Source organism: Chionomys nivalis, chromosome 20 (genome assembly GCF_950005125.1).
Source record: "Chionomys nivalis chromosome 20, mChiNiv1.1, whole genome shotgun sequence".
Taxonomy (NCBI): Eukaryota; Metazoa; Chordata; class Mammalia; order Rodentia; family Cricetidae; genus Chionomys; species Chionomys nivalis.
Genome location: NC_080105.1, coordinates 10360344 through 10384180, shown reverse-complemented (window position 1 = coordinate 10384180; position 23837 = coordinate 10360344). Strand labels below are relative to the sequence as shown.

General features: G+C 52.4%; 3 pseudogenes; 1 reads left to right on the top strand and 2 right to left on the bottom strand.

Moving 5' to 3' along the window:
- LOC130862527 (non-receptor tyrosine-protein kinase TNK1-like) overlaps positions 1 to 23837 on the top strand; it is a 414731-nt pseudogene that overhangs the window by 275142 nt on the left and 115752 nt on the right.
- LOC130863105 (ankyrin repeat and LEM domain-containing protein 1-like) lies at positions 11655 to 14954 on the bottom strand (annotated as a pseudogene).
- Positions 16554 to 22794, bottom strand: LOC130862533 (BRISC and BRCA1-A complex member 1-like; annotated as a pseudogene).

Below are 23837 nucleotides of genomic sequence, written 5' to 3'. Positions count from 1 at the left end.
GTTTATCTGCAATGTCCCTCTTCTCCCCTTGTGGCTCCAGTAGGGCTCAACACTGACTGCTCTCTCTAATCCACTGGACCCCCCCCCAAGCTCCTTGAATCCTTCTATCTGTGTTCAAAGCCACTACAATCTGGTGCCTAGACTACCTCCTGCCTGTCTGAGGACATCAGGTCCCGCATCATTTCCCAGGCTCCTGGAACCCTGTCTGTGTCTTCAGAAAGTTACCTCCCAATGCTGATACTGAGGTGATGAGGCTTGGGGACAGCCAAGGTGTCACAGGTGGAAGTGTTGATAGTTATAGTTTTACTTAGTTATGATAAAAGATAAACTAGATATAAATATTGTAACTGTAATTCTTGCTTGATAACTGTTTTGTTATATGTAATTTTACTATGTTAAAGTGAAAGCCTTTCTTTTTTGTTTAAACAGAAAAAGGGGAAATGATGTAGGTGGGCCTTCTGTCTATGTCTTACTTTCATTGGTTAATAAAGAGACTGCCTTGGCCCTTTGATAGGACAGAAAATTAGGTAGGCGGAGTAGACAGAACAGAATGCTGAGAAGAAGGCAATGAGGCAGACGCTATATAGCTCTCCTCTCCAAGATGAATGCAGGTTAAGATCCTCCCTAGTAAGCCACCACCTTGTGGTGCTACACAGATTATTAGAAATTGGTTAATCAAGATATGAGTATTAGCCAGTAAGAGGCTAGAGCTAATGGGCCAAGCAGTGTTTAAAAGAATACAGTTTCCGTGTAATTATTTTGGGTAAAGCTAGCTGGCAGCAGGGAGCCGGGTGGCAAGAACACAGCCTGCCGCTCCTACAACAGTTGGATCCCAAAGGCAGGCAAATAATGGGGTACAGACCCCCGAAGTCTAGGAACCAGAAGGAAGCTTTATTCCAGTCACCACAGGGCAAAAACCTTCCAGTTCACAGGGGCCACAGGGCAGAGTTTGGGCTTTTGACACTGACCATGGGAGTTGGTTTTGAGTCTCAGGAGCAGGTTTTGAGTCTCTTCTTATAGTAAAATCAAGACCAGGTGTGGGTCAAAGATATTTTACAACCTCGAGGTCAGGCTTAAAGTCACGTTACTGTTATGCCCAAATCCTCAAAGTACCCCCAAAAACCAACAAGGAGACCGAGTCCCATATGTAAAAGCAAAGAGCCTTTATTTTAATCCAGTTTGCAAACTCAGTCTCTCCGCACATCCAATGTACTGGAATAACCAGAGAGCCCCGAACTCAATTAGAATTGGGTTTTTATAGTAGTAAAGGTGGGGTGAGGGGTTTCTGAAGTTTAGGACCCATGATTTGCTGGCATTTGTCTAGGGGTGTCCTGGTGAGTGTGTGCTGGCAGGTGACCCTGTCTACAGTGGTTGGAATGTTAGGCATTTCCTTTGGACTGTCTGTTCTTGGGTGGTGCTCAGGTAATCTCAGCTTGTAGTTCCTCCTGTAACCAGGTATTGCTTCAGGGTAAACTACTGAGACTCAGGCCTCTATTAAACTTATCGATGGCTGAGTCCTACTCTGGCAGGTGATAATGGTTGGAAGTAAAGAACTTCCTTTGGGTGACCTGCCCACACTTAGCTTATCATGGATGGCTCCCACAGCTACATTTTAAGATTTACAACTTTTGATTGTAGGATGCTAATTTGTTTGTGGAAACCTGTGGCTGACCCTGCTTCTTTTCGCCGTCCCTGGCAGAATGCAAGGCAGAGAGTAGTGTACCATAGGAGGACCATTAAAAGGTAAGGGAGAGACACCTGAGTGGCCACGGCCGATGGTCCTGGGGGCCAGGGTGGGGCTTCCTGGGAGGCCTAGGGGTGGGGCGGGGCTTCCTGAAGAGCCAGGAAGGCAGCTCAGCAAGTGCAGGCACTTGCTGCAAAAGTCTGACTGAGTTTGACCAGAGGGACCCACATGACAGAGAATGGGAACTGACTCCCAGAAGCTGTCCTGTGACCTTTGAGTGCACTTGTGGTGCACATGACTACATGTATACTCCAGCACGAATAAAATCAAAAGTGAGCACTGTGTGACAAAACTTCTCCTGGGGAATGCAGCACACTCACTCCAGTCACCCACCGTGGACGGAACCAAACGCCAAACACCCCGAACTACAGAAACCACCAGAGTCCGACATGGTGAACCAAAGAGTTTTACTGGGGCACTTACAGGAGCAGAAATGACTCACAGACAGCTACATCACCAAAGCCCACACAGCAGGGCTGACAGCTCATGGGCTGGGAACCTGGAACACACTGCACAGCCTGCAGGCTAGAGAGTGTCCCCCGCTGGTCTCAGAGGAGCTCCTTACCCCAGCAGGGAGGGGCCTAGTGAATCTGCTCAGTTTCAGGGACTTCCTGAAGCTGTTTGGAGGGAGTTGTTTGCCTTCCTGCCTAAGGAGCTTCTTTGCAAGGTGGAATGTTTCTATCTTGGAAGACACTGTGAACAGAAACAAATTCTCAGAGAGAATCATACCTGAAGAGAGAGGGCATCCTTTCATAGTGGCAGAGAGAGGGTCCTGCCCTGAGTTCCAGGCCACTGTCTGGAGCTTATTGGAATAGAGCTGAAGAACTCCACTCAGTGTGTTGAAGAAATAAATCTAGCTGCACCAGTTGTCGGGGACTTATTAGTGGATTGGATAGACAGCGTGCAGCTCAGAGGGTACAGTTTTTACAGCTCAGTGGGTGCAGTGCTTGCAGCTCAGAGGGTGCAGTGCTTGCAGCTCAGTGGGTGCAGTGCTTGCAGCTAAGTGGGTGCAGTGCTTGCAGCTCAGTGGGTACATGCCTGCAGCTCACTGGGTGCAGTGCTTGCAGCTCAGAGGATACAGTGATGGTATCCTAGCATACACAAAGCCCTGGTGCGACCTTTAGCATTCCATAAATGGAACTGGGCTTGGTGGTGCCTGTCATTCTAATGCTCAAGGTGGAGGCAGGAGGATCACAGTCATCTGTAGCTGCATGGTGAGTTTTGAGTCCAGCCTGTGGTGTTTGAGATCTTGCCTCAAAATGCAGGCATGGTGTTTGCTGGCAGGGCCTACACAGGAAGTGTCAGAGGTCGGATCACCTCAGTGACCTCTCTGGGGGCATCAGATAAGTTTCTTTGTGGCACTGTGGGATGTCTCTTACACAAACCACAGAAATACATGTCTGTAGTGGCATTGCAATTGTATTTAATAAATAAAGACCGCCTGAAGATCTGAGAGTAAAGCAGTCCCTCTAGTCAGCCTTACAGACCAGGTTATGATGACACACACCTTTAATCCCAGCCTTACAGAGGAATAAGATGGGGGAGACAGTTCTCAGACACAGTCTCATTCTGAGAAATCTGGAGGCAGGAACGCCATTTCAGAATGAGGGAGAGGCAAGAGCCAGTGGTTGGCTGTTTTGCTTTTTTGATCTTCAGGTTGAAACTCAATTTCTGACCCTGAGTTTTTATTAATTGTGTTTCACATGCATTTCAAGACACTTGAAGGCCACACCCTGTGAGCCATACCAAAGATACTGGGTAGCCATTCAATTTTCCTACTAAAATCTCAAATAGAGCCCAAGTTGGGTTTTAAAATGCTGGGCCTGGAGAGGTGGCTCAGTGGTTAAGAGCACTGGCTGCTCTTGCAGAGGACTTGGGTTCGACTCCTGGCACCCACATAGTGGCTGACAACCACCTATTACTCCCACTCCAGAGAATCTGACGCCCTCTTCTGGCCTCCATGGACACTGCATGCATGTGATATACATACATGCAGGCAAAGCACCCATACACATACACTTAAAAGCAAGCAAACAAACAAAACATAACTTGCTGTGGTGGTGCACACCTTTTTTTTTCTTTTTTTCTTTAAAAATTTTTCAATTTTACATACTATTCCTAGTTTCCCCTCCCTCCCCTTCTCCCGCCCCCCACCTCCCCTACTAATCCCCCAACCACTTCTCAGAAGAGGTAAGGCCTCCCATGGGGAGTCAACAAAGTCTGGTATACCAAGTTGAGGCAGGACCAAGCCCCTCCCCTCTGTGTCAAGGCTAAGCAAGGTATCCTGCCGTAGGGAATGGGCTCCAAAAAGCCAGTTCAGGCACCAGGATAAGGCCTGGTCCCACTGCTGGATCCCCCAGCAGATCAAGCCACACAACTGTCTCCCACATTCAGAGGACTTATTTCGGTCCTATGCGGGATCCCCAGCTGTCAGTGCAGAGTCCATGAACTCCCACTAGCTGGGGTCGGCTGTGTCTGCGGTTTTCCCAATCATGATCTTGAAGCTCCTTGCTCATATGATTCCTCCTCCCTCTCTTAAGTTCCAGGAGCTCAGCCCAGTGCTGAATCCAGTGGGTCACTGCATCTGTTTCCAACAGTTACAGGATGGATGTAGGTTCTATGATAACAATTAGGGTACTCACTAATCTGATTATAGGGGTGCCAGATCAGGCACCCTCTCCGCTATTGCAAGATGTCTTAGCTGGGGTCATCTTTGTGGACTCCTGAGAATTTCCCTAGCACCTGGGCTTAGAAATATTTTCTAACACGAGTTCTCTGTTGACACAATCCCAATCAAGCCAATCAAAACAAGCCGAATTAAAAGATATCCAGGTTTAATAGAACTCCTGCGTTCTTGGGAGGCCCCAAGGGGAACCGAGACCACTACAGGAAAAGAGGGAAGACCACACGTTGCCTTTGCGAGGAGCAGTTTAAATAGACTGGGGGAGTGGTCCTGACCTCCTCTAATGAGGGGTCAAGGTTTGGCGGGCTACCTTGACCCTCCTCGGGGAGGTGTCAAGGTGCAAGGGGCACAGGGGCGGGGCCTCCAAAGATGGAGCCAGAGTTAGGGATTTACACTTGTTTTCTCCCTAACCCTTAATGGCTCCCTCTATCAAGGTATCTCTTTCATTGCTCTCCCATTCCATCACTCCCGAACTTGCCCTCATGTTCCACCGCACGTCTCCTCCCTTTGATTCCCCTTCCCAGTTGACCCATGAGATCTTAACCGTTTTCCTTTCCTGGGGCCCTCCGTGTGTGTCTCTCTTAGGGTCTTTTGTTTTTCCTTAGACAAGGTTTCTCTGTAGCTTTGGAACCTGTCCTGGAACTCCCTCTATAGACCAGGCTAGCCTCAAACTCACAGAGATTTGCCTTTCTCTGCCTCCCGAGTGCTCAGATTAAAAGGAATGGCCACCATCAACCAGAAGGGTCCCCCTTTTTACCTAGTTTCTCTGGGGTTGTGAATTGTAACCTGGTTATCCTTTGCTGTATGACTAACATCCATTTCTGAGTGAGTACATGCCATGCTTGTTTTTCTGGGTTTGGGTTGCCTCACTCAGGATAGTTTTTTTCTAGTTCCATCCATTTGCCTGCAAATTTCAAGATGTCATTGTTTTTTACAGCTAAGTAGTACTCTACTGTGTAAATGGACCACATTTTCTTTATCCATTCTTCAGTTGAGGGGCATCTAGGTTGTTTCCAGGTTCTGGCTATTACAAATAAGACTGCTATGAACATAGTTGAGAAAATGTCTTTGTGGTATGATTGAGCATTCTTTGGGTATGTGCCCAAGAGTGGGATACTTGTGTCTTGAGGTAGATTGATTCCCAATTATCTGAAACCACCACACTGATTTCCAAAGTGGCTGTACAAGCTTGCACTCCCACCAGCAATGGATGAGTGTTCCCCTTGCTCCACATCCTCTCCAGCATAAGCTGTCATCCACGTTTTTTATCTTAGCCATTCTGAAAGTGTAAGGTGTACCTGAGAGTCATTTTGATTTGCATTTCCTGGATGACTAAGGATGTTGAGCATTGTCTTAAATGTCTTTTGGCCATTTGAGATTCTTCTGTTGAGAATTTTCTGTTCAGATCTGTGTCCCATTTTTTAATTGGACTATTTGGGTTTTTTGTTTGTTTGTTTGTGTTTATTTTTCTGTTTTTTTTGGGGGGGGTTGAAGGCAGGATTTCTTTGTGTAACGGTCCTGGCTGTCCTGGAACTCACTCTGTAGACCAGGCTAGCCTCGGACTCACTGACATCCACCCGCCTCTGCCTCCCGAGTGCTGGAATTATAGGCGTGCACCACCTCCCCTGGTTTGAGTTCTTTATATATTTTGTAGCTCAACACTGTCAGATGTAGCTGGTGAAGATCTTCTCGTTCTGTTGGCTGCTGCTTTGTCTTATTGGCCGTGTCCTTTGCCTTACAGAAGTTTCTCAGTTTCAGGAGGTCCCATTCAATTGCTGCTCTCAGTGTCTGTCCTACTGGTGTTCAAGGCCTCTTCCGACTTTCTCATCTATCAGGTTCAGTGTAACTGAACTTATGTTGTGATCTTTGACCCATTTGGATTTGCATTTTGTGCACGGGGATAGATATGGGTCTATTTTCATTCTTCTACATGTTGATATCCAGTTATGCCAGGTGGTGCACACCTTTAATCCCACCACTTAGGAGGCAGATCTCCAAGTACAAGGCTAGCCTGTTCTACAGAATGAGTTCCAGGACAACCAGAGCACAGAAACCCTATCTTGGAACATATATAGGTGCCAACTGGACTCAGTAAGTAGCCTAGGTTGGCCTCCAATCTGGTCCTTGTACCTCACCCTCCCAGTGGCCACCATGAAGAAAAGGACAGAGAGGAAAGCAAGGAAAGAGATATCTTGGTTGAGGGAGCCACTATGGGGCTAGCAAGAAACCTGGCACTAGAGAAATTCCCAGGAATCCACGAGAATAAACCCAGTTAAGACCCTAAGCAACTGTGGAGATACCTGAAATTGCCTTGCCCTATAGTCAGATGGACTTTCATCCAGCAACTGATGGACACAGATTCAGAGATCTACAGCGGAGCACTGGGCTGAGCTCATAGAGTCCAGTCAAAGAGAGGAAGGAGAAATAATAGGAGCAAATGGGTCAAGACCATGATGGGGATGCCCAATTAAACAGCTACTTGAGCTACTGGGAGCTCACTGCCTCTGGTGTGACAGCAGGGGAACCAGCATAGATCCAAACTAGGCCTCTGCATGTGGGTGAGGTGTACGGCTGGGGCAGACTGCAGGGCCACCAACAGCGAGACCAGAATTTATCCCTAGTGCTTGAACTGTCTTTTGGGATCCCATTCTCTTTGATGGATACCTTGCTCAACCTAGATATAGTGGGGAGGGTCTTGGTCCTGCCTCAAAGTAATGTGCTAGACTTTGGTGACTTCCTATGAGAAGCCTTACCCTTTCTGAGGAGTGGATGGGATGGGGTACAGGGGAAGGTGGAGGGAGCAGGAGGAGGGGAGGGAGTGGGAACTGGAATTGGTATGTAAGATGAGAAAACATACATTAAAAAAAATTAAAGAAAAAAGTCTCTGTGGTCATTGTGTCTCTTCACAGCAATAAAACCCCTGAGACAGCCATCGAGCTCAGCAACTTTTATTTTTAATTGTATTATGTGTACATGATTGCAGTTGCTTGTGAAGGTCAGAAGAGAGTGTCAGGTCCCCTGGAGCTGGAGTTACAGATGTCTGTGAGCCACCATGAGGGTGCTGAGGACCAAAGCCAGGTCCTCTGCAAGAGCCACCCCTAAGCCCTCAGAACAGAATTTTTTCCTGTTTGGTTTTTCAAGACAGGGTTTCACTCTGTAGCCCTGGTTGGTCCTCAAACTCAGAGATCTCTCTACCCCTACTCCCCAAGGGCTGGGACTGAAGGTGTGCACTACCACCTCTTAGCTCAACAGAGCAGACTTAAGCTAAGCACCTCCCTGTGCTGTCCTTGGGAGAAGGCGCAGCACTCGCTGTCTATCACCTGAGTTGCACTAGCAGCAAGCAATTTCTTTTTTCTATAAAATAAAATCCAGGGGACTGGAGAGATGGCTCAGAGGTTAAGAGCATTGCCTCCTCTTCCAAAGGTCCTGAGTTCAATTCCCAGCAACCACATGGTGGCTCACAACCATCTGTAATGGGGTCTGATGCCCTCTTCTGGCCTGCAGGCATACACACAGACAGAATATTGTATACATAATAAATAAATAAGTAAATATTTAAAATAAAATAAAATCCAAAAATAAGAACTTCCACAATAGGCAGGGGCCTGAACTGTGTAAAAGTGAAGAGAACTAGCCCAGGATCAGCTAGCCTGCAGCATGGACCGTGCATCTTCTCTGTCCACGGTGGCAGCAAGGTGGAGCCAGGCTGGAACCTCCAACAGCAGCATCACAGCCTTCCCCTCAGCGTGCTTCTCCCCAGCAGCAGGTAAGCCAAGATACTTCCTCTCTGCTTGTCCCCAAGGATGACAGGCCTGGAGATGCAGTGGAATGTTCTAGAGTAACTTCTGTTCCACACACACACTCATTTCCACCCACCTGGGGTGCTCACCACCTGTCCAGCAGAAAGGATCAAAGTTTACCCACCCCTGGAGAGGGAGATGTAGAATGCGAACACATGCGTGTGCATACACACACTCTAAGGTGAGAGCTGAGGCTGTCAGACAACATACACACACACAAGCACACACACACACTCTGAAATGAGAGTTGGGGCTGTCAGACAACACACACACAAGCACACACACTCTGAAATGAGAGTTGGGGCTGTCAGACAACCCACACACAAGCACACACACACACTCTGAAGTGAGAGCTGGGGCTGTCAGATAGAACACAAGCACACACACACACACATACACTGAAGTGAGAGCTGGGGCTGTCAGATATAACACAAGCATACACACACACAAGCACACACACACACATACACTGAAGTGAGAGCTGGAGCTGTCAGAACACACACACACAAGCATACAGACACACATGCACACACACTCTCTGAAACGAGAGTTGGTTGTCAGATAGAACACATACACACACACAAGCACACACACACACATGCTGAAGTGAGAGCTGGGGCTGTCAGATAGAACACATACACACACTCACACACACATACACTGAAGTGAGAGCTGGGGCTGTCAGATAGAACACACACACACACTCACACACACACTAAAGTGAGAGTTGGGGCTGTCAGACACTGCTGCAGGGCACATCCTCAGTCCTGAGGTTGCAGCTGCCACTGCCCCCATCCAGGAAGACAAACAGGGCACTGCAGCAGCTGCACCCCAGATCCTGGCACCCCAGGCCAAGCAGCCACCACTCAAAGTGTGCTCCTTCTGCCGGGCATCTAAACTCCTGGCCAGGGTAGCCCTGACCTCACAGGAAGCTCCAGACACAAAAGGACAAGGTCCCCTGCGGACTGTCCCCAAATGCAGGTGAAACAATGAGGCAGGCAGGAGAGGGAGACAGCACCGCATGCTGCATGAGACAGCAACATGACAGGCTGGGCCTGCACTCCCAGCATGGAGACAGTGCAGCAGCTGTGCTCTGTGAGCAACCTGAAGGTGACTGTAAACACACTGCATATTGAACTGGCTTTGAACTCCTGACCTCCTGGCAGGATTCTACAATCCTGCTCTGCTAGCTCAAGGAATCCAAAACATTTTCTAAGGAAGGCAATGAGCAGAAATGGCCAGCCCCTTGTCTAAGGACATTAAACCACAAAGTCAGTGTTATATTATACTGAGACTGAGTTCCATGTGCAACTCAGGCTGGCCAGGCACACACCTATCACAATATCCATCTTTCCTTCCCTCTTCCCCCGCCCCATCCCCTACACCTCCAAAGCCTCCTGCAGGCTAGGCCAGCACCCAGACATCTCAGGCCCTTGTGGCTCTAAACCCTTGCTACCGACTGATTCTCCTTTTGCCAGCTCCACAGTGACATTAAGAATTTGTGCTGGGGCTGGGCGGTGGTGGCGCACGCCTTTAATCCCAGCACTCGGGAAGCAGAGGCAGGCGGATCTCTGTGAGTGCGAGGCCAGCCTGGTCTAGAAGAGCTAGTTCCAGGACAGGAACCAGAAAGCTACAGAGAAACCCTGTCTCGAAAATCAAAAAAAAAAAAAACAAACAAAACAAAAAACAAAAAAAACAAAAAAAAAGAATTTGTGCTGGGGCTGGGGAGATGACTCAGCGGTTAAGAGCATTGAGCTGCTCTTCCAGAGGACCAGGGTTCAATTCCCAGCACCCACATGGCAGTTCATAACAATAACTCCAGTTCCAGGGACTCTGACACCCTCATATGACGTACATGAAGACAAAAACACAGTGCACATGAAATAAAAATAATCGAAAAGAATTTGTGCTGGAGCCAGGCAGTGGCACACGCCTTTAATAACAGCACTCCAGAGGCAGAGGCAGGCGGATCTCTGTGAGTTTGAGGCCAGTCTGGTCTACAGAGCGGGTTCCAGAACAGCCAGGACAACACAGGGAAATCCTGTCTCAAAAAAAGCAAAAGAAAAACAAACAAAAAAAGTATTTGAGCTGGGAACCTGGTTTCTTGGCCACAACCAGCCATCAGGTAGCATCTGAGTGAAACAGAAGGCCGCCATTTCGAAGCAGCAGCCAGCTGCATGGAGAATCTGGGGGCGTGGCACCGGGAGGCATGGCCCTCAGATGCCTCAATCTATGTCCAAGTGAAGGGGGCGGCCGCAGTTCCACAGCTTCCAGGTGAGTATGGTTCCTAGGCTACAAGCCTTGCTGTGGCTTGCTTTAAGTGGGTGTGACTTATGGTGGGCGTGGTCTCTGCATGGGCAGGGCTGTCAGCTGGGCGATCTGGAGGACTGATCTTCCTCAGTGGCGCTTCCAGGTGGTGTGACCCAAGACAGGTGGGCAACCTTCTGGTGGAAGAGGGCAGAGTTTCCCTTGTATCCTGAGAGGGGGGACGCCCAGCACCCTACAACACACACGCGATGTCCTAAAGCAGAGACGTAACCCCAAGCGGTCCACAGAGCCAAGGTTGAGAAGTCCTACCTCAGGCATACTGTAGGTGCTTAATGGGTGTTAACCGAGTGAATGAATACCTGGTGAGGTTCCAGCAGGGTGGCGGGCCATCCTGGAGATCCATCTGGGTGGGGCTGAAGGGTAGACAGCAGGAGGGACTTCCCCATGTGCCTGCAGATCCTGCTGTGGGCTTTCCTGAAGCTCTTGGAGGAAGGCAGCCACTTGGTGATGGAGAATGGTGAGGACCGGAGAGGCAGGCCACAACCTCAGGCTGCCTGGATGCTTAGAGGGCAAGGGGCTAGACACAGCACAGGACTGCGGAGGGGTAAGGCATTCCTAGGAACACTATAGGCGTACTCGCACGTGCACACACACACACACAAACACACACGAGCACACACACACACACACGCACATGCACACACACTCCGCTCCCAGTCAGTCTGAGCTCTGCAGCCTTGCTTGACCCTCGATGCTCTCCCGAGAGCATATTTGGGCCCTGGAGGGTGGACACCCACAGGGGAAGGATTGTCGCCACTAAACACACTCAGAGGCCTCTAACCGAATACAAATGTATGCCAGTTTCCAGTCTCCAGGCTGATCTCCAACTAGCAAACCTCCTGCCCCATCCTCCCGAGGTTGTGGTGGTAGGCCACCACTAACACGTCTGGCCTGAAAGTAGAACGTTCTAGAGGCCCTTCTGCCCCTCGGCTGGTTTGCCCCGCACACACAATGGGAGCTCACCACCTATCCAGGAGCACCTAGACGCAGCATCACTCACACACTTCAGCACACATACACACACCAAGCCTCTAAAGCCAGAGCTGGGGACCCAGCTGGGGACCCCATGGCTCATGCTTCACGATCATGTCCTCAGCACTTAGCCTCGGGCCTGGATGTCCTGCGGCCTCAGCTCTACTTCCCCCTCAGCCAGGAAAACTAGCAGAGCGCAGTGCAGCAGATACACCCCCAAGCGCCGCCGCTTCGTGGGTGGCCAGTAGGCAGCCTCTCCATAGTAGTGGCCCTGTTTCTGGTTGGTCAGTGTCTGGATACCTGGACAGATCAGAGGCAAAGTCATGACGTGGCCTCCACCCACCCCTCCTCCACAACCAGCGGCACAGACTATATTTCGACAGGCGTGTTCTAGGTATGCAGGTGGCGCTCAGTAACTACCCACCATGGGAATGAACATGAACAGTGAGGGAATTCAGAGCTCACTTTCCCTGAGACCTCAGCCCTAAAAGCCCAACTCTTACCTAGGGCGTCCAACAGGAAGGCCTCCCGCGTGTACGCCTCCATGGCCACCGTGTGCTGGAAGCAGTGTAGGGAAAGGACACCGCGGCCGCTGGCCCAGATGTCTAAGATCCGGCGTACCTTGGGACAGGCCTGGGGGGTGGAATCAGGAGTCGGGTCCTAAGCCTTCTGCCCTCCGACTGTCTGAAGGCTGGCAGGCCTGACCACTGCTGCCCCTTGTACTCACATTTTTCCCTGGGCGTTCACGGTAGCCGAGGGCTTCCCAGAGGTGGGCATCCGGCCGGGCACGGGTCCCGTTGCCCACGTAGAAGATGGCTCCCACGAAACATTGCAGACACTCGGCCAGTGTGAGGGAGGAGGCTCGGGCAGGCAGTCCCTGCGTCTGCCTGGGAACAGAGTGGTGCAGACGGTGAAGGAGCCAGCTGCCAACCCTGACGCTACCAACCCTGATGACCCACACGATGGAGGAGAAAAATCAGTTCCCAGAAGTTACCTTTAGACCTCCACATGTGCACATACAGACACACGCACAGAAAATAAAACGTGTAAAAAAAGGGTGGTGGGGGAGGAAGGACGTCTCAGAGAGAGAAGATGACCGCTGTCCCCAGAGCCATGGGCCCTTTTGAACCCACATCCAGGGGCCCCTATTTTATAAGCCATGAAATGGGTACTCACAGCCGGAACTGACTCGATTAACAGAGAAGGCTAGTCCCTTCCCTAGGGACACACAGCAAATCAAAAATAAATAAATCCCCACCAACTTGTGTGTGTGTGTGTGTGTGTGTGTGTGTGTACAGAATCTCCCTGGAACAACCCAGGCCTCGTGCTCACAGTCGTGTACCCCCCCCCCTCACGGAGGCAAAAGCCACCAGCAAGGAACAATCCAACCCTTCCCCACCTCTGTCAGGGCGGACCCTGTGGAGCCAAGATCTCTCTAATCCCAAGCCCCAGCTTTACCGTCCCCATCATACCTGGGGTCAAGAAGAAGATACATAAAGCTGGACTTGGTGACGCCTCCCTGCCACCTCTTCGTGGGATTGGCCATTGAAAGTGCTGAGCCAGGGCGGCCTCATCCGCCTGGCAGTCGGGAACGTGGCCTGTTCTCAGCACCTCCGCCAGTTCTGGGCTGTGCCCTGGAACAGCTGGGAAGGGGAAACCGAGCCAGAGCTGAGAAGGACCGCCGGTGAGGACGGTGGGGCTAACAGGCAGGTCTCGGGATTCACACCACCACGGGACCCCCAGCTCACCCGGGCTAGCCTGGGCTTCCTGCAGCCGCCGCAAGTAGTGTCCACGGGTGAAAGGGGTGACCGGGCCAGGACTGTGGCCCAGTGCCCGCAAGGCCTGGAGCAGCTGCAGGTCGGACATGGGGGGCACTGAGCCGTGTGGATGCAAGGCCCCCGAGTCCCCGTCACCTGGCAGGGATGGGACATTGGTGGCCCCTGTGGTCAACGTCAGGGCCTGCAGCTGGCAGCTCAGTACCCCATTCCCAGCTGCCTCAGCCCCACCAGACTGCCACAGGCTGGCTGCGGGCCCCAGTGTCCCCGCAGGGCGCTGGGGCTGCAGATAATCCTCCGATGCAGTGACAAAGGAGGCATCGCTGCTGCAGTCCTCACTCCCAGTGGCCTCTGGACTCCCGGGCTCCACCGCCACCTCACGAGCAGCTGCCAGCTCAGCTCTGCGCATGAGCTGCTCTGAGACCGGTGACAAACACGGATGTATAAAGATGCCAGGAGCCCTCACAAAGACACGTCCTCGACCCATGGTGGATTCAAGGCCAGCCAGGGCTACAGGTAACTTCTCTAAATATAGATAAACATATATAAATATATAGATAGATGACAACTAAGCAGACAGATAAACATATAAACAGATGATATAGACAAGATAGATGACAGATAAAAGTTAGGTGATAAGATGATTGAGAGATGATGGATAGTGATTGACAGATGGCAAATGGGCAGATGGAACTGACCCCCAGAAGTGAGGCAGCGCGGTGACAGGTTCTTTGCACCCCCTGAGCTCTGCTCACCAGCTGGCTCCAGGGTCTCCTTCCGTGTCCGGGTGGGCGTGTCCAGCTCCCGCAGCAGGCATGCACAGTCATGGTGTCCCTGCTGCAGAGCCCAGTCCAGTGGCCTCAGCCCGTCCTGCACAGGCACGGTCAGCTCAGCAGGGGGCGCCCACGGCCCGCCCTCCTCCACCCCCCACCCCGCCCCGCGCGCGCTGCGTGGGATCCTGACCTGGTCTCGCAGCGTCGGGTCGCCCCCTCGGCTTAGCAGCAGCTCCAGGGCGCCACGACAGCCCCACACGGCGGCCACGTGCAGGGGTGTCAGCGCCTCAGTGGACCTGGGACCCCGGGAGAGAGGAGGAGTTTCCTTTTCCAGGCCTTGAACTCTTTGCTCCCTCTGCCTCAGCCCCCTGTGCCCACTACCAATGGGGGTGAGGGGAAAGTTGATACTCTAACTCACGATCATCCTCCTGCCTCACCCTCCAGAGTGCCAGAATGACCAAGTCACGACCTCGGGAGCTTACACCTCCTAGACCAGACGCCTGGGACCCGGGAGCCTGATGCCCAGCGCCGCCGGGTCCCCAAGTCACACCCACCGCACCACGGTGACCGGGATGGCGCCTCACCGAGCATTGGGGTCAGCGCCCTGGCGCAGCAGGATCCGGAGGCAATGCAGGGCGCGCGGACGGCGAGCTCGGGACGCCAGGTGCACCGCCGCCACACCATCCAACACCAACAGCACAAGGCTGGGGTCCGCCCCGAGGTGCAGCAGCTCCTCCACAGCCCTGGGGGGACGGTGACAGCGGACATCAGCCCTTTGGCCGCCCGGGGAGCAGAAGGCAAGGGAGGACCAGCGTCCCGCGCTCACCGCGGATCTTCCTCGCACAGTGCGACCAACAGTTGCCGGGCAGCATCGGCCATGTCCCAAAAGTGTCACAGCCCTCGGATTCAAATTCGCGCGGCGACCTCTGCGCATGCGCAGCCCCGCCCCCGGCTCCCCAGCCCTGCCTCTGGGAAAGACCTGGTTGGACCCGGGTCGCCCCAAGCTGCTGATGGAGACAAGGTGTGTCCTGGACCATCAAACCTCAGGGACTGGAGAGCGGGCGGTGCGCTCAGCTGGGGTCCCATTCCGAGATTTGGAAAGCTGAGCCAGGAAGATTACCGCGAATTCCAGGGGAGCTTGGGATAAAGAGCAGAACCTCTCTTTGCCTTTAACAAAACAAACTACTGGGTATCCTAGACTTAGCCCAAGCTGTCCAGGAACTCAGGGCCATCCTTCTGCCTCAGTCTGCAAGTGCTGGGATCTGCCTCCTGAGGAACAGCGTCGTGCACTTTCAATCCAGCGGAGCTGGCTGTCACCGTCGCTTTGTGAGGAAGGTCTTCGCCAGGGCCTGGAGACAGCTCAGCGGATAAGGGTGCTTGCTGCCAAGCTTCAGGACCTGAGTTTGATCCCAACCACAGGACGCAGACATTGGAAAGAGAACAGACTAACATACACATGTGTGCCTTGGCTGTGAGCCTGCACAAGCGTACGTGCGCGCGCACACAAATTAATTAAATAAAGTTTTCTAAAGAGCTGCATTTTCCTTATTTGCAAATGGAAGACAGGACTCAACACTAAGTGGCAAATAAATGAAGAGGCCAGAAAACATTTAATCAAGCTGACCTACTTTTTAAAATTAAGTGTGTGGGTGTTTTGCCTGCATGCCTGTCTGTGTACCATGTGTGCCTGGTGTCCATGGAGACCAGAAGCGGCATCGGATCGCCCGGAACGTAAGCTGTGAGCCCAAACGTGGAAATCGAACCCAGGTTCTCTGCACGCACAACCAGTCCTCTGAACGGATGAATCATCACCAGGTCCGGTCTATTTCTGTTCATAATCCTTTTGAATCAAGGCTTCTCGATGTGGCCCCTGCTGACCTAAAACTGGCCATCCTCCCGCCTCTGTCTCCCACATCAAAGTGAGCCCGACTCCCACCCACTGCCATTTTGGTTTCTATCAACTGAGAAGGTGGAGTGGATGAACCTCTGTGGCCTGACCTGGGAAGGCAGGAGGGACTCCAGGTTTGCCTTCCTCTTCTGGGGCGCCCACCAAATGTCCCCATCCTAGACCCCTGGGTGGTGATCGCTCATGGTGAGGCCACACAGGTCCAAACAGTACTGCAGAAGAGTTGGGGTGGTGGGGTAATAGATGTCACCCCAACCCGCTTCCCACTTGCAGCTGGGACCCTTGGGTGTCCAGGAGGACCTTCCTGTGGGGGCCACGCCGGTCTTGCGTGCAAAAGATCACCCCTGTCTCTGGAGGAAAGGACGTCTGGGGTGGGTTCTGTACGGTGAAGAGGAGGTTGCAAAGTGCAGTTAACACCAGTCAGAGGGAGAGAACAGCCCAAGTCACAATGGCATCAGGACACCGAGATGGATCCGGCCGAGCCAGAAGCCATGCCAGACTGTTCAGTTCAGCTCCTGTTTTCTGTTTCGGTGAACCTAAAATGACCAGAAGGCAGGCTCAGAAGCCTCAGATTTTTATTCTGGTGACAAACTGGTCCCAGGAAGAATTTACAGCAGACACAGTAGGAGTGGGTGTGGGTGCACCGGGCTCCTGAACGGTGCAGAAATGCCACGGGTCACACGGTGGCTTCGCCCTCACCAGCCTCCTCATCCTCCAGCAGGCTATAGCTCGCATGGGTCTGGCAAGGCGTCTGAAGTGGATGGGCCAGCAGCTTGGCCATGCAATTGTGTAGCTCGAGGGCTGGTCCAGCCAGTGCCACCTCATACTTGTAGCTGGTGCCCTTGGTGTCCAAGCTGCCCATGAAGGAGAATACATCCTGTGGGGGCCAAGGAGAGGCTGTTCAGGGTTGGCATTAGCCCGCAGAGGCCCTCCCTGCCCCTGGAGGCCGTCCTAGAAGAAGGGGCATCTAGAGTGGTTCCTGAGGGGTGAAGAGGAGTTGGTCAGGCCAGAAACTACTAAGGCAGTCAGCAAACATTGGCTGGCACCCACCAAGCAGCCAGGACCTGGGCACCCTAGAAGCCCAAAGGGCTGGCGAGAGGGGTCTGGGTGAGTAAAGTATCTGCCAGGTAAATGCTCTCCCCCCCCACAAACACACAGTTACGTGGACAGCTGAACGCAGCAGGACATGACCTTCATCCCAGTGCTCTCCCTTGCAAGGCGGCTGCCTTGGCAACAAGAGACTCTGATCCAAACCAGAGGGGAAGGCGTGGGAGGGCCCACAGCAGCACCTGCCACCCGCATTTCCTAGTCCCTCAAACAAGGCCTCACTCTGTAGTCCAGAGTTTTCTCTGAGATAAACATTCTACCCTGCAGGGAAGCTCCTTAGGCAGGAAGGCAAACAACTCCAAACAGCTTCAGGAAGTCCCTGAAACTGAGCAGATTCACTAGGCCCCTCCCTGCTGGGGTAAGGAGCTCCTCAGCGGCCTGGAGAGATTAGACCAGAGTTATGTGGACGGGACACTCTCCAGCCTGCAGGCTGTGCAGTGTGCTCCAGGCTCCCAGTCTGTGAATTGTCAGTCCTGCTGTGTGGGCTTTGGTGATGTAGCTGTCATTTCTGCTCCTGTAGGTGACCCCTCACCCTATTCCTGTAAGCAACCCCAGTAAGTTCACTGGTTCATCAAGCTGGACGTCGTGGTGTCCATTGTACTTTGGTGTGCTGTGGGCTCCTCTCAGGGGTGAGTGCTGTGTCTGTCCAGGAAATGTCTTGTCACACAACATCCCTATCATGTCACAACCCCTGCCTCAGCCTTTCAGGTGCCTCACGCACAGGTGTGCATGGGTGTGTGGGTACATGTGTGAGAATGTGCAGGCATATAGAGGTCGGGATATAACCCCTGGGAGTCAGTGCTCCCACCATGCTGGTCCCAGGACTGAGTGCGAGTCCTCGTGCTTGCCTGCAGGCGCCTTACCTACCCCACCTTGCAGTCTGTAAACTGAAACTCACAGGTATTAGAAACCGCTCACAGGGCAAGTCCGAGCATAAGAACGGTAAGGCCTGGAGAAGTTGGGAGGGGAGGGCTCTGCGGGCAGACAGTGCAGCAGGGTAGAGTCGGGAGGAGGTGCAAGGAATGGTGTGGCTGGCTGCTAAGGCCACAGCCTCCCAAGTCAGTCACCACCAACTCAAAGTGGAATGTAGGGAGCAGCTGTTAAATGACCGCCGGGGCAGGTCCAAGTCAGACTCCACTGTGATGTCTCTCTCACCTTCCACCTCCTCTTGTCTTCCTTCTCCTCGGTGCCATTGTGGATGCAGACGATGTCGAAGAAGAAGTAGGGACACTGGAGCATCTTCTGCAGTGAATGAGACCAGGATGGGGTGCACTCCAGCCTGTGGTCCCGGGAGGTCCCCTTTGGTGTCTAACCACTGCCCTCCCTTCCCTCCAGGCTTACCTTCATGGGCTCAGTCAGGGAGAACTGGGGCTGGCAGGGAGGGCGACTGTAGACCAGGATGGTGCGCACGACGTAGGGGGAGGGGGGGTGGTTTGCACATTCTCTGTGACTGGCAGCTCAGTCTTCTGCTGGCTACAGAGAGGGGGGGGGGAGAGCTGGGTCCTCAGCCGCCTACAAGCAGTGGCCGGAACCCCACCTATTACAGCTGAATCCCACAGCCACGATCCTAGCAGTCCTGCATGTTAAAGCCAGGGCCAGAGAGACAGCACCGGCGCTAGAGGCACCTGCAGTCAGGGCCACGCGAGGAAGCAGAGAAGGATTCTCACAAGTTCCCCCGACCCACACAGCTACCGTGGAACATGTGCTTGCACACAAAATAACTACATAATGAAACCCGTATGACTTCTTTAAAAGCCTTAATAAATTCAAGCCCCACCGCTGGACACAGGATCTTGTCCCAGGCTACCCCTCACCCCCCACATACACACACACACACACACATACACACACACACACACACTGGGCAACCTCAACTCTGCGCCTGTCTGGGGAAGGAACCAAGGCATCCCCACTCTGGGTGACCACTCACATGAGACTGAAGAGACCTTCTAGATCTGAAGAAACGCTAAGGACAAGGTGCCAGCTCGGAGGCAGGGGCCTTTTCTGACCAGGATCCTGGGAGATGACGGGAACCTCTGGGGCCAGGAAGTGTGACCCCTGGGGTAGCTGTGTGACCCCTGGAGTAGGCAGTGTGACCCCTGGGGTAGGCAGTGTGACCCCTGGGGTAGGCGTATATTCCCACCAGCACAGCACCTTTCTAAGCCCGCTGCCTCTCACTCATCATAAAGTGGGTGGTAGCCTTAACCCCCTGCAGATCCTCCAGGGCTCCCCTCTCCTGCCACATCTACTGCATCCTCAATTCTGGGGGAGCCACCAGGTGAATGACAGGGTTGTGACTTTCTAGGTAACTGAATGCCAGCCCTGCTGCAGTGGATGTCCCCTGGAGTCAGGCTCGCTGACACCCACCCCTCCACCACTCTGGGCGGCCTGGGTTTTCGGTGGCTGTGGGTCTGGATCACTGCGGATTAACAGCCAGCTTTCTGTCAATGCTTTTTTTGAGGGAAGGGGTTCATTTTGTGGTTTTGAAACAGAGTCCAGATATTTGTTGGTAAGGCTGGCCTCTAACTAGGAATCCTCCTGCCTCAGCTTCTGAGTGCTAGGTTGACTCTCCTGCACCCCAACACCTGGCTGCATGTTGGGTCTTGTATGTAACTTCTATAATATCATACATGGAATATTCATTCTATTTGTGATTTCACTGAGCAAAACCCCTGAGCTTTGCTGGGGCTGGGATTCAGGTGCAGTGCCTGCAGCTCAGTGGGTGAAGTGCCTGTAGCAGCTCAGCAGTCATGTGGCTGAGGGTTCCTCTCCAGCACACTGTCATCCAAGCGCTCAGGAGGTGGAAGCAGGCGAATCAGGAGCTGAAGGCCATCCTTAGCTACACGGTGAATTCAATGCTAAGCTGGGCTACATGAGAAAGTCTCAAAAATATATTGATAAATTTGATGTGAGGTGGTGGCACACACCTTTAAGCCCAGCATTCAAGAGGCAGACACAGGTGGATCTCTTGAGTTTGAGGTCAACCTGTCTACAGAGTGAGTTCCAGGACAGCCGGGACTACATAATGAGACCCTGTCTTAATAAACAAATATGTAAAAATAAAGAATTAGGGGCATGGTTCTGAATCATTGTCGTTCTTCTCTCAGGATGCTGAGGCAGGAGATCACGGATTCAGCCTGGGCTACAGAGCAAGGTCCTGTGTCCAAGCCCAGAAACTATAGAAAAGTACTGACTTCAGAGTCTGGAATGCTTTGGGTTCTGGTGCTCAACCTAGGCTGTGGGTTGGGGGAGCCCACAATACCACTGAGCCCCCACGGCGGCGGCAGCGCTATCTGGGGCCGGGGACTATGACAAGGATACTGAACGTGGAGCAGGATGCCGTCTCCAGGTCGTACAGGCAGCTGCAGAGCTCGCGGGGGTCAGAGGTCAGTCCAGACAGCTGCGGGGAAGGCAGAGCCTCAGCACTGGGGCTCCCGGACCCGAGGTCTCCCAGAGTCCTGGTCAGCCCCGAGCCTCACCCAAGTGGGGTCGTCATTCACCACGACCAGTGCAAACTCGTGGCTCTTGTCAATCTTGTGCTTCGTGCGCACGAACATCTCCACCATCTTCTGAGACACGTTCAGGGCGTTTGTCCTGGAGCTGGGAGAGGCGGGGTGACAGCGGCAGGGTTAGTCTTGGTTGTCAACTCGACTGCATCTGGAATTAACTAAAACCCAAGGGGCTGGGCATGGCTGGGAGGAATTCTGTCCTTTTTTCTCTTTTTTCTTTTCTTGGTTTTTCAGGACAGGGTTCCTCTGTGTAACAGCCCTGGCTGTCCTGGAACTCACTATGTAGACCAGGCTGGCCTCGATATCTCAGAAATTCACCTGCTTCTGCCTCCCAGGTGCTGGGATTGTAGGTGTGCACCACCGCTGCCTGGCTGAGGCACTCTTTTCTTAATTAAATCATTGAAGTGGGAAGGCCCGCTTCTAATACAGATCTCCCACTTCTCATACACAGCTTCCGAAGTGGAAAGGGCCACCTTCAACCTGCGCCACGCCCTCTGCTGCTGGCAGCCTATGTAAATGACAGGGACGAAGGAACACTTGGCTTTGCCTGCTTGCTCTGGCTCTCACTAGCAAGTCCATTCCTTCACTGTCATTAGGGCCTGCTTCTTCAGGACTGCAGCATATACCGGAGACCAGCTGAGACACCCAGCCTCATGCACTGAACAACTTTTCCCTTAGCAGACTGCCATTGTTGGAGTAGCTGGGCCACAGCCTGAGTCACTCTAATAATCGCCTTTATAAATGTATTTATCTATATATATATAATTGCGTATGTATACACATTCATTCATCAGCTTTGCTCTTCTAGAGCACCCAGACTAATATACCAAGTTAGCCTCTAACTCACCATAGAGTGCAGGCTAGCCTCAAACTCACCATAGAGTGCAGGCTAGCCTCAAGTCTGCTGTGGAACCCAAACTGGCACCCAAATTACTGACTGCCCAAACCTCCTGATTCCTCCATCTCCACCTCCCAGTGCTGAGATGGCAGGGCTGTGCCACCAGCTCCTGTGGTCTTTTTCTTATCCCATACAGAGCCCTGAGGCCTCTCCAGATGTGACACCTACTACACCTGCCAGGGGCACACAGAATTCACCTGACAGTGGCCTGCCCCATCAACCTGAGCCCCCACCACACACACACGCCAGGATCACTAGGCTCCTAAGAGTGTCACACATATGGACAGAAGCCTAGAAGGCCACAAGCCCTGAAACTGTGTCATGGACACCTAGATCCTACTGGGTAACAAGGTCCCTATGCATTCTGAGCTGCCCATATTCAAGCCCAGTGCCACGTACCCATGAAAGGACTCCAGCTTTGGCACAGACATCTCCTCTGAAAGATCCAAACAGATGATCTGAAACACAAACAGAAGACAGAGTATAGGATGAAACCAGACAGAGCTAAGACAGCTAGGGTGGGACCCAGACATAGTGCTCAAGAGAGGCTGGGGGCGTGGCTCAGGGTGGAGCCCCTGCCTAGAATCCCCAGTGAGGGGATGGGGGCGTGGCTCAGGGTGGAGCCCCTGCCTAGAATCTCCCAATGAGGGGATGGGGGCGTGGCTCAGGGGTGGAGCCCCTGCCTGGAGTCCCCTAGTGAAGGGCTGTGGGCGTGGCTCAGGGGTGGAGCCCCCGCCTACAATCTCCCAGTGAGGGGCTGGGGGTGTGGCTCAGGGATGGAGCTCCTGCTTAGGACCCCCAGTGAGGGGCTGGGGACACATGTGGAGGTCCAGGTGCCACACATAAAAATATGTTTAGATCACCAAGTGTGTGGTGCTCCTGGAACCCACAGGAAAATAAGGCAGCAATTTAGAGACTCTCACAAGGCAGGAGTGGCCTGTCTGAGGACCCCATCCCTTCATCTCCGACCAAGACATACCACCTTCTCTGGACAGTTGACCCGTGGTGTTCGAATCTGGACCTCAGGTGCTGGTGCTGGTACCTGCCAGGGCTTGGGCCCGGCTCCTGGGACACTGGCTGCTCCATCATCTGCACTGGCCGCCTCACCCTCGCCCTCACTGCGGCTGCCCACGTTGGTCTGGGCTCCCAGAGCCCGGTCCTCGGCCCCCTCAGGGTTGGAGCGAGTATGAGGCCTGGGCTCGGGTGTCGGCTCCTCCCCTTCCTCCTCCTCCTCTTCTTCCTCCTCCTCAGTGGGGCTGTTGGCCTCAGCCACCTCCATGGCTCCCGGGTGCTTGGATGGAGAGGGGATAGCAGAAGCCAGGGTCCTGCGTTAAGAGTTTTTGAAAGCAACTGGTTACTAAAGCCAGAAGCTGAGCTATGAGCCCCTTGCTGCGTGGGAATCTCATTGCAGAACGGCTCCCTCATGAGTGAGGCCAAGACAGATTCAATGCAATGCCCATCAAAATCCCAGCAAAATTCTTCACAGACCTCGAAAGAACAGTACTCAACTTCATATGGAAAAGCAAAAATCCCAGGATAGCCAAAACAATCTTGTACAATAAAAGAACTTCTGGAGGCATCACAATACCTGGCTTCAAACTCTACTACAGAGCTACAGTACTGAAAACTGCCTGGTATTGGCATAAAAACAGACAGGAGGATCAATGTAACCAAATAGAAGACCCGGATATCAATCCACACATCTTCGAACACCTGATTTTTGACAAGGAAGCAAAAAATATCAAATGGAAAAAAAGAAAGCATATTTAACAAGTGGTACTGGCATAACTGAATATCAACATGTAGAAGAATGAAAATAGATCCATATCTATCACCATGCACAAAACTCCAGTCTAAATGGATCAAAGACCTCAACATAAAGCCAGCCACACTGAACCTTGTAGAAGAGAAAGTGGGAAGTACACTCGAATGCACTGGCACAGGAGACCACTTCCTAAATAGGACCCCAGCAGCACAGACACGGAGAGAAACAATTAATAAATGGGACCTCCTGAAACTGAAAAGCTTCTGTAAAGCAAAGGACATGGCCAATAAGACAAAACGACAGCCTACAGAATGGGAAAAGATCTTCACTAACCCCACATCAGACAGAGATCTGTTCTCCAAAATATACAAAGAACTCAAGAAATTGGACACCAAAAGAACACATAATCCATTTTAAAAAATGGAGTAAAGACCTAAACAGAGAACTCTCAACAGAGGAATCTAAAATGGCTGAAAGACACTTAAGGAAATGTTCAACATCCTTAGTCATCAGAGAAATGCAAATCAAAACAACTCTGAGATTCCATCTCACGCCTGTAAGAATGGTCAAGATCCAA